Source organism: Camellia sinensis, chromosome 3 (assembly GCF_055761805.1).
Source record: "Camellia sinensis isolate YWXY chromosome 3, ASM5576180v1, whole genome shotgun sequence".
Classification (NCBI taxonomy): Eukaryota; Viridiplantae; Streptophyta; class Magnoliopsida; order Ericales; family Theaceae; genus Camellia; species Camellia sinensis.
Genome location: NC_138963.1, coordinates 22,843,000 through 22,854,780, shown reverse-complemented (window position 1 = coordinate 22,854,780; position 11,781 = coordinate 22,843,000).

The following is an 11,781-nucleotide window of genomic DNA, read 5'->3' as shown; positions in this document are numbered from 1 at the left end:
AAGACAAATATAACATAACAATGCATCAACAACTATTCAATTTGATTTTTGTAAGAATGATCAAATGAGTCTTACAATATGAATGATTTGAATGATCAATATATGCTGCATAATCAACCTATGAGGGTCCAATAACATCTGTTATTGACTCTAGAGAAAGCTTCTTCTCTTTTTTTATGTACTAATGATTAGTTTATTTGTTCATAAATAATTAATGAATTTTGATGGCAAGTAATATATTGCCACATTTTTGATAATACAAAATAGGGCAACCTTTATATGTGTGTGTGGGTGTGTTAGAGTTGGTAGCATGAAGCTAAATCAGGTGTTTTGTTGAATGGAAGTGGAAATTTGTTGAATGGGTATGGAGGAAGAAGAAGGGAATGAAGAGAGAGAGAGAGAAGAAGAAAAAGAAGAAGAGTATACCACTTCTGGATATAATGAAGAAGTAGAGAAGGAAGAGAGAGAGAGAAGAAGGGTATAACTATCAATTTACAACTTCTGTTAATAAAAGTTAATATGCATTTTAGTCTACCAATCACAAAGGGGTTATGTGGTGATTTCCAAATGTTATGGGGGTAATTCGCACCCTGTCCAAACCACGGGGGGTAAAGTGAAGTTTGCCCTACAAAATAATAACAAAATTTTTGGTGAGATATAGTTGTCTTCATATTTTAAATCTATAATCAACCTGCCATTTAAGGTTTAAGGTTTTAGTAGAAATGCACTCAAAATGCTCTCTTTGAATTTTTAATTCACATAATAAATTGGAGGAGGAGGGGGTGATGGTTTGCGAATGTAGTGCCCCCAAAATAATACAATAAATATTACCCAAACATAAATTAAAAACAACATGAATCAGAGCAAATAGTCATTTCATTACATGAAGTTAATAATACAAAATGGTTTAACATAATTAAATGCCCTATTGGCTTACATCTTTCCAAGCCTTAACTTGGTTACACAAAAGGAGACTAGCTCATACACATTTAGTCCTAGGCTTTACAAAAATATACAATTCAAATTAAAGAAGTTCTTGCCCCCCCAAAATATCCCTTAAAGTTATTGTCTTGGTGGAGGTAAGTCACCAACACGTGAAAATGTTACTCCCAAATAGGGTGAGCCACAGCTTAGTAGAAATCATCTAGCACAATATATGAAACTTAGCAAAGGTATAAGCACACTATGCATACACAACATCAGTGATAGTGATATCCACAGTTTATATAATCATAAGGTACCAATTTCCATTCGTTTCATTACATGAACCAGTTTCATTATCTCTTTAACAATCCAAATGAGACTTCAACTCATTAGTTCTACCATCACATCAAAAATGCATGAACACTTCAAAACTTTTATTTTACGGAAATTTCGTCCGCGGGCAGCCGTCAAACGGGATCCATATAAACGTAGGCTATACAAGCACTACAATTTTCATTTTACGGATATTTCGTTCGCGGGCTAGGCACCCATGCATAATTTCGTGACTTTCACCTAGTACGTTCCGGCTAACTTAATTATAATAGAGTCCAACCAATTTCTCCTCCCAAACAATTATTCATACATATGTAATGTATTTAAACACAACATCATACAATGGAGCACATCCCCTTTCCACTCCCACATAATCATACATGTACAATGTATATAAGCAAAGTCATATCCAAATGTCAACAACAAGAGATCAGTTTCAATCCACCTAATCCTCATGTAATTTCTACAACAATCATGGTTGTCCTCCACCGATAGCCTAATATAGTTATTTGTAAATAGATATTCAATCTCATGACAAATAATTTATTCAAATTTCCAAAGAATGAGTTAATACATAACTTATCCTACCATTCATATCAGGACTCTCTCAATTTCACATTTTCAATGGCAATTTCAATTATCTCTATAAAATAATCATGATAGTCATTTTAGGGCAAAACTTTCCCATTCCTAATTATCAACCCAAATATCATTTCCAACCATTGTGACCCAACACCATTTCATTTTCAAAACCCACATATTTCATGTTTAACAACAACCCCTCTTTCCATATATATACCCAAACCCTAAGTTTGCTTACAACACCCTCAAATCACATCATTGTTACACAGGAATACACATAACTAAGCTAAATATTATATGATGGTTGTTGGCTTTTTGGCTTTCGAAGGTTATTTTTGTAATTACGAGCGTGCCAGCAAGGATCAATCAGTCCTTATAGAAAATTAATTGTCAACCAATTATCAGACGATTGTTTTTTAGTTCTTTCAGCCTCAATGAAGAGGACTTTTACTGGTGGCTTGATTTAGGAGAATTAAGCAAAATAACAATTAAATGAAGCACAATTGAAGCATTTCATTAAAATGAAAAACTTACAATGATCCAAACTCAGCCTCGTAGAGGTTTACAGCAACAATCTACTTGAAACTACTCCTATGAACGAAGTGCAGTACAGGAATTTTAAAGTGCAGAAATGTAAAGAACTGGAAATGTAAAACTGAAAAAGAAATAAAGTAGAATACGACTGGTTTTTTGGATCTGAGTCTGGGGGTCTTTTTCTGGGGCCTTCTCTGCTATTTATACTTCTCAAGGATGACCATCAAACAGCATTTCCAACCGTCAAACTGCTCCTCCATGATCGCTGATCATGTTGCCTTATAATTAGCTCCACTATGCCATCACTTGCAGTTAGGCTTCCCTCCTGAATTTGAATTTGAATGTGAGTAACCGTTGAAGTCACATCACTTTGTATCTTTTTGCTGATCTAATGCTACTCAGATCTTGTATTAACCAATACTAACTGCCACATGTACGATCATGATTGAAGACTTGAATATTCTTCCCGTATTACCCTCATTCTGCCACGTGTCGAATTGTAATTGGTTTATACAAAATATGTAGCCAACATTACCCCCCGCACTAATATACCCAATACTTGGTGATATTAGTAGATCAAGTTCTTTTATCCACGTCTTAGAATGTGCATGGGCTTTGCATTCTTCCAGAAATGCAAATGTCATTCATCATCTGCATTAAACTCTCATTCAATCTTTTGAACACCCCCACCACCTTAGTATTCGAACAGACTGATACATTTCTTATGGCCGAATCAATTTTCTCCTCTATTGATCGAACACACGAAGAGTCATCTGATGATGTTGTTCCTCCTTGAAAGAACCTCCCTACATTAATTGGCTACCTTTACCCACCTTTCTATATTCAAGTCATGGAAGCCTTTGCAACTTATCAACCTTTGGACTACGAACACGTTGCCCTTAATCCTTTGATTCAGAAAGTTACGACTATGGACATGGGAAGTTCTTCTTCTGATTCACCCTTGGACTACAAACAAACTGCCCGCAATCCTTTGATTCAGAAAGTTGCAAATATGGACATGAGAAGTTCTTCTTCATAACCCTCTACATGGGATAAGGCTGTGGCTTCTTCTTCCTCTAGGGCTTCTGACTGGGCAAGCTGGTCGGAACCTGAGGCCTGTGATTTAAGGGAGCGAACTAACCATCACTTCGTCGAGTTCACTGATCCTCTAGAGTTTCCTTCCTATGCGCGAAGCTCGGTGGTTTATCCTCACGTGCCTATCGACCGACGACGCAGTTTGGAGGACAATCTGCTTGTAGCATGGTACACATCCTCCATGCCTACAAAGATAGTGCATGCTGCCTGACGCCCAGAAGAGGCACAAGGGTACAACCCATCGTTCTTAGCCCAGAAGGCAAAGCTTTGCTCTTTTGACTGGCTCGATTATACTAATGCCTTTGTTCCTTCTGCCCTTGCCCCTTCTCCCGAAATGGAAGCTTTCATACCTCCTCCTACACCAAATCCTTACTGGACAGAGAGACTGAGGCTTGCCCTCTCTGCGGATAAGGTCTTTCCTCCTTACAAGCCTCCACTTTCCCCTACTCCAGCTGAGCGGAAACAAGCCCAACTTCTGCTCGCGGCCTTCTCTCACTTGCCTTTCAATGTCCTTGAGGATGATGTTCCTGTTAAGAACCTTCGATGGGCTTGTGACATTCTGACTCGGGGTCACGTCCTCAACCCCCTCGCCCAAGCAGAGCTTCACATGTTTTTGGACCAACTCCCCTTGCTTCTTCACTGGCATCGGATCTCTGTGGTCACCACTCAATCTTTGGACCAACTCTCATCCCTTCGAGTTCATGCCCAGTACGAAGTGGAGAACTTCATTGAAGAATTCGATAACTTCAAGAATAAAGACTCTGCGCACTGGGATGACTTAGATATTGACGAGTTGGAACAAGGATTGAGAGAAATAGCATTCGAAATAAAGGCTGAAGAACTCTTGTATGAAGTGAGAGCACATCAACTCATGCATCCAATCCTAGAAGAAATAGAGGATAGAATAAAGAAAGAACAGAAATTCATTGATCATAGTTGGATCAAATTTCATGATCTTGTTATTTATTCTATTCCTTACTTTTATGAACTTGAATTTGTACCCAAAGAGGGCCATTCGATGTAATTGCTTTTGCTTTAATACAACTAAGACTTTTCTCTTTGTTTGGCATTGTTTGATCTTGTCTCCATTTGTCTTTAAAAGCAAATTTAGGGCTTCGAACTGAACAATCTTATCCTTCGAATCTAGACTCAATCGTTTTAAACGAAACACTAAAAAACTAGCAAGAACTTTTCCAATTTATGGAATAAAGTTGACAGTTTTGCTGATTTTCATTTAGAATCAGTGTTTTGAAATCAACAGTCTTACCCCTTAAAGCTTGTTTTAATCATAACCAAAATATGGTCATGGTTAGTACGATCAATCAGTTTTAAATTAACCATTTTTTGCTTTGAACAACAGTCCATACTTTCAAAATATGGAAGCTCCTTTTTAGGGCTGCACTGTTTTAGTTCGAAAAGATAATATTTTTTGTATATATAAACCAACTATTGGTTTTGATGTTTCGAACACCAATTCCCATCCTTAAAGGGCATCAAGTTTTGCTTCGAAAGACATTACTCTCATTAAGAAACCTAAAATAGGTCTTTAATCCCTTTGAAGCAAACAAATACTTAAGCATTCATACATCCTTAGGCATGGAATGTGCTTCGACGCCGGCTTCTCAGTTTCGAAGCCGTTGTTATTTAATTTTTTGGTGCCAAAATCTGGTTTCGAAGCCAAACATTTTACTTCGAAGCTGGCGTCAACATTTGGGATGTGTTTTTCCCTCCAAAAGTATCAATATTGAAGGAAACTTTTCATATTTGTACTTTTAGTACTTAACGAATTACGCTATATATCTTCCAGACACAAAGGCTTTTCAAACCCTTTTATTTCGTGCTCTGAAATTACTCTCTCGCTCAACACACAAAACCCTTTATCTCTACCGACCTTTCACTTCTCTCTACTTCCTTTCCCAGCTTCGTCCTCTGAGAAAGCGTTTTATCAATGGCTTCTTCTTCATTGAAAGTACCAATCGTAGAGCGTGCGAGCCCGTCTGTAACCCTGAAAAGAATCATTAATGCAGAATGTGAAAAGTACAAGGCTGGGGAGAAAAGCGCCATCGACGGACGCATCTTCATCCCTCGTCGTCATGTGCAACAAGACTATGTGCTTGGGCCCATATTCAAGGAGATTCTTACTGAGCTTCCAGCTTTATATCCACGTCTGGAAGACCATTGTCTCCTTTACGAAGGTGGCCTTGACTGGGGAAACTGGATGATGAACCGTCCCCACCGATGCTGGCCCACGGTGAGACCGGAGTGGCAAGAGTGGTATGATCGGGTTGTCCCTGATAGGGCTCTAGACCTTCAAGAGCTTTGCCTTTTCAACGCCCTCTAACTATCCAGGTTCACTATCTCAAAAGACCCTTTTTTAATACTCGCCGCTCTTTGCTTTTGGAATTCTGCTTTCAGTTTCTTCTAATTTAGATGTGCGATGATGGCCCCTACTGTGGTATGATCGCATCCTCTTTCCATCCTAGGCCATGTTTAAGGCATCTTAATGGGGAGATTGATGTAGAACCACACCGAGTCAAGATAAGGGTTAAGTTATCAAACCCAAGTGTTTGACTTAGTGTGTGTTCATTCTGTAACTGTGTACGGTTGGCATCCGAGGACGCGCACTAGCCTATCTATAGCCCAGTGCTCTGTGAGTAACAATGTTGTAAAGATACGTTCAATTGAGATTACTTTCTGAACGAATGACTGAACTGCTTTATGAAATAACATTGTTTACTGAATGAATGTTTGTCCTATTTGTGAACTGTATTCGTGGCATCCATAGCAATTTACTGTTACTGTACTGTTACTGCTACTGTTACAGAGATCTCTGTCGGTTCCCATGTTTGGAACCACTACTGTTTACTGACATGATGGCCATCAACTGACTGTTCGGTCTGTTAAGACCTACTGTACTGTTTTGCTATTGGATATGCCACTTATAACTGCTATGGTTTCTAAATGACTGATATGACTGATTAATCACTGAAAGGGCATTCATTCTTAACCTCTTTACACAACTGTTATCCACTAGGCTTTAGCTCACTGTTTATATATATATATGTAGGTGTTCAGGCACCGGACCATTGCTAGGAGCGTCAGGCTAAGCTCTTGTTTTGTCAAGCCAACCTTTGTGCCTCACTTTGAGGTTCCAGATCTGTTCAAGCTAAGGCTGCTTTTGGGGTGTCTCAATTTCACCCTTCTGTCTCTGTTTCGTCCCTGTTTTGTATGAATGTTTAAGACTCGTATTGTACTGTTATGGTAGGGATTTGGTCCCTAACCTGAATGTCTGTATATGATGCATGTATATACCGTTTTGGTTTTGAATGTGAATATGGTCAGAAAAGTCTTTTTGCATACAGAATGTCACAGCTCATTGGACATCTTTTATTACTGTTATGGCTTCTGCCAGCCCCTGAACTTTGTATTACTGTTATTACTATTAAGCAGGCCTTCGGTAATTACGGATTACGGGCCGGTTACGGTGCTAAACCCATATGGTCGGGTTTGGGTCGTGACACTTATAAATCAGAAATACCTGATATAAATGTGAACACTATTATAGAGTCAAGGAATGCTGTGTTTTTTGAACATGTCTTTCCTTACAAGAAAGGACAGGAATTAAGTTCACAGAAAAGAACTTATGATTGTACACAAAGTCAAGAGACTAATGACAATCAAACACAAAAGACTAGTAATGGTCTTGACCAACAGGATTTAACTGATGATGAACCAAGAAGAAGTAAGAGAGCGAGAACATCAAAATCCTTTGGTCCAGATTTTCTGACATACCTGTTAGAAAATGAACCTCAAAGCTTTAAGGCGGCAATGACAGGTCCTAAAGCGCCTTTGTGGAAAGAGGCTGTTAATAATGAAATTGAATCCATTATGCAAAATCATACTTGGGAATTGGTGGATTTTCCACCAAGTTCTAAACCTCTTTGATATAAATGGATATTCAAGAGAAAAATGAAGGCAGATGGTTCAATAGACAAGTATAAAGCAAGACTTATAGTTAAAGGTTACAGACAAAAGGAAGGTTTGGACTATTTTGACACATATTCCCCTGTGACAAGAATAACATCCATTCGCATGCTTATTGCTATAGCAGCGTTGTTTAATTTAGAGATACATCAAATGGATGTTAAGACAACTTTCTTAAAAGGTGATCTAAATGAAGAGATCTATATAGAGTAACCTGAAGGGTTTGTAGTGCCGGGGCAAGAAAAGAAAGTTTGTCGGCTTGTAAAGTCTCTTTATGGATTAAAACAAGCACCTAAGCAATGGCATGAAAAATTTGATCATGCAATGCTTATTAATGGGTTTAAGATAAACGAATGTGACAAATGCGTCTATATTAAAAACACTGACCAAGGATATGTCATAGTTTGCCTTTATATGGATGACATGCTTATCATTGGAAGCAGTCAAAACATGATCAAATCAACTAAGCAAATGCTTAACAAAAGATTTGATATGAAAGATATGGGGGTCGCAGATGTTATATTAGGAATGAAAATTACTAAAACATCTGACGGATATGCATTATCTCAATCACATTATATTGAGAAAATTCTTGGTAAATTTTTCAAGGATGATATAAATGTAGCAAGAACACCTGTAGACATTAGTCTTTATTTATCGAAAAATAAAGGTGATATGGTGTCTTAGTTAAAATACTCCCAAATCATTGGAAGCCTAATGTACCTTATGAATTGTACTCGTCCTGATGTAGCTTATGCTATCAGTAAATTGAGTAGATACACAAGTAACCTCGGAGAAGACCATTGGAAGGCGATCATTCGGGTTCTTAGATATCTAAGATTCACCCGTGATTATGGTTTGAACTTTACTCGATATCCAACAGTACTTGAAGGTTATTGTGATGCAAATTGGATATCGGATACTAAAGATTCAAAATCCACAAGTGGATATGTTTTTACTCTGGGAGGCGCTGCTGTTTCTTAGAAATCCACGAAACAAACATGCATTGTGCGATCCACAATGGAATCTGAGTTCATTGCTTTAGACAAAACAGGAGAAGAAGCAGAATGACTTCGTCACTTCTTAGAAGACATTCCAATGTGGCCAAAACCTGTGCCAGCTATTTGCATTCATTGTGATAGTCAATCTGCAATAGGCAGGGCACAGAATCATATGTATAACGGTAAGTCGCGACATATTCGTCGTCGACATAATACCATAAGGCAATTGTTGTCAAATGGAATAATCTCAATAGATTATATAAAATCTAAAGAGAATATTGCGGATCCGTTAACAAAAGGTTTGACAAAAGAGCTAGTGTATAATTCATCGAAGGGGATGGGATTAAAGCCTATTATATAAGAGTCATCATAATGGTAACCCTATTTATATGACTGGAGATCCCAAGAACTAAGTTCAAAGGGATAACTAAGTTATGTGTGGCTCGCCAGAAATCACCAAGGAATAAAAATTCCCTACCCATTCCTATGGTGAGAGTGATATCTGCAACATATGTTGTCTGTAGGGGTATAAGGATAAGCTTTACTTTTAATGATTACTTATATCTTGATTAAGGCATAAAATCAAGACGAGTATAAGGAGATACTTACAGTAAGAATCACCTATATAAGTGTCGAACTGGGGCCGGTTCTATGAGAATGACGAGGCTAAATTCTCTAGAAACACTCATGAAAACCAGGAGCGTTCAAGGCCAAAATGAGCACAACAGTGAGAACCATGATGTGTTAGAAGATATTTTCTGTGAAATCTATTGTCTTGGCTTACACAAACGGTTAAACAATTCAAGGCATCGCGTACATTGGTTAGCTAGTAAGTCCGATAGGTTATCACTAAGGAAGGTTCAAGGCCGAAAGCTACCTATCCTGATGCAAGATGTTTTCGACTTATACTCTTTCGATAAAGTCTGCATATTGTTGCATTTCCGTTGTCATCAAATTCCATTCACGTGGGGGATTGTTGGAAATGGCTGGAAAATTCTAGGTAAAACCAAAAAATTTTCCTAACTTTGGTCTATTATTTAGGTGGGACCCAAGCGTCAAATTTGGCGGGTCAAAGTGGTAACGCGTTCTATGCCGCATTGTGATTCACGTGGTATACTTGGTTACTCAAAACCATTACCGAGTGAATGAAAAATTGAAGTCAAAGTGTGCTCCATGGAAATGGAGTTTTGGTGGAAATTCCTTAAGGTTGTAAAATGGCTTGTCTCACATTGATTTTGTGGGAAGTTTTGAATGGGTTTATAAGGCATGGGATTGGTACTTGGGGTGTGCCCCAAGGGATATCCAAGTTTTGTAGAGGGAGAGGTTATGGGCAAAATAGGCTAGACCCATTGGACACAAAAGTCACCACGCGTACGCCGCCGTTGCCGTCCGTCCAGTTGGGCGGGCTGGGCTTGGGCGCGAGTGCGTGGTGTGAGGTTGGGTTGGGTTGGGCTTGTCCGGCCCAATACCTATCTTTTTGGGCAAAAAATATTTGAATTTTATTTTATTTTTTGCTAAAATTAAACCAGAAATAAATTGGTCCGATTTTTTCTACACATCCAAACAGGTCCCTTTCGTTTTTTGAATCCAACAGATTTAAATCTGTTTAAATTCAAATCCAGACAGTTTTCAACATATCCAAATAGTGCCTATCTGTTTAAATTGAACAAGTTTGCACCTGTTTAATTCAAAACCTGCAGCCACCAATCCATCTATAAATAGGACAACCCTCATTTGATGTTTCATTCAGAAATTTCGTACTTCACCTCTGCAAATTTATTCTTCATTTTGCTGCATTTTTTTTTGTCAGAAAGAGTATAAACACTTAGTGTGTTCGTTAGGCAAACAGTTTGTAGTGCTGCTATTGTTTGTAGTTGATCATTTCATCCTGGGAGATAGACATCCACATTCTGAAAGCACCGTGGAGAGGACGGATCTGTCTTAAGGACAAAGTGTCAAATACTGGACTTGATCAGTTTTTTTAATTTGAAGAAATTAATTAAGTAAGTTGTTTAATTTATTATTCTGTTTTATTTGTTTATTAAATCAGATTTTAATTTTGTTTTTGTAACAAAATAAAATCTGTTTTTATTTATTTAATTTTATTTCTAGTTTGATTTTTGTAATCAAACAAATTCTCTCATTTCCTTTGTTTCTTTATATTCTAGTTGTTATTTAGTACACAACAAAATTTAATCTATTTAATTACAGTGAAGATTGTCCAACAGTAGTTTCTAACAAGTTGAATGCTGAGAATCATAAGGTAGAATTTAAATACACATTTTCTCTTACTTTTCAATAGTCATATATATATATATATATATAGTGAGAGGGTAATTTGTGTAGCCAAATTGGGCCGAGCTAGGTTGGAGTGGCGGTCAAAGATGTTTTCAGGACCTAGCTACGAGACCTAGCTATAGGACCTAGCTACGGGACCAAGTTATTGGACCTAGCTACAAGACCTAGCTACGAGACCGAGCTACAAGACCTACCTACGGGACCAAGTTATTGGACCTAGCTACGAGACTGAGCTACAAGACCTAGCTACGGAACCAAGTTATTGGACCTAGCTACGCGGCCTAGCTATGAGAACTTACGGGACTTAACTACTTCCTAGTGGTGGTCAACACTATGGTCGAGCTACCAAGCAAGGTAGTCAAACGGAGAGAAGAGCCGAAGTAACTTGGTTGATCGCAATGTTAGCCGAGGTAAAGGGGTTAGCCGAGGTGAAGGTGTCAGCCGAGGTAAAGGTGTCAGCCGCGGTAAAAAGAGCTTAGCAAGTGGATCGCAAGTGTTAGCTCGGTCCAAGTGTAATGACGGTCACCGTGGTCGTAGCGCGCCATAGTTAGCTTGGTCGTAGTATTTGGAGCCAAGGTATGATGGCTTCTCATGGTGGACCTCGCTTTGGTTAGCGCGGTCTTAACGCGCCATAGTTAGTTCGGTCCAAGTATGAAAAGGGATTGGCAAGTGTTACCACGGTCCAAGTGTGATTAAAGTCACCAGACAGAGTAAAGGTAGTTATCTCAGTCATGGTATTCAGAACCAAGGTATTTGGGCTTCTTGCGGTGGACCTAGCTATCGTACTATGGTTAGCATGGTAGTAAGTAAACACCACAATTGGAGTATGTCAAACCGAGGTACACGCAGTGAAAGGAAGAACCGAGCTAGATGAAGCTCGGTCTAGTCTGCGGCCTTAGCATGGTCATGTTAGCTCGGTCGTATTGGAATCCGACCATGGTATAACCATCTCACTTGGTTTAAGCAGTGAGGGGGCTGTTGAAGGATAAGCATTATCTTTTAGAAATGTGATTCCTAAGAGGACTCTACA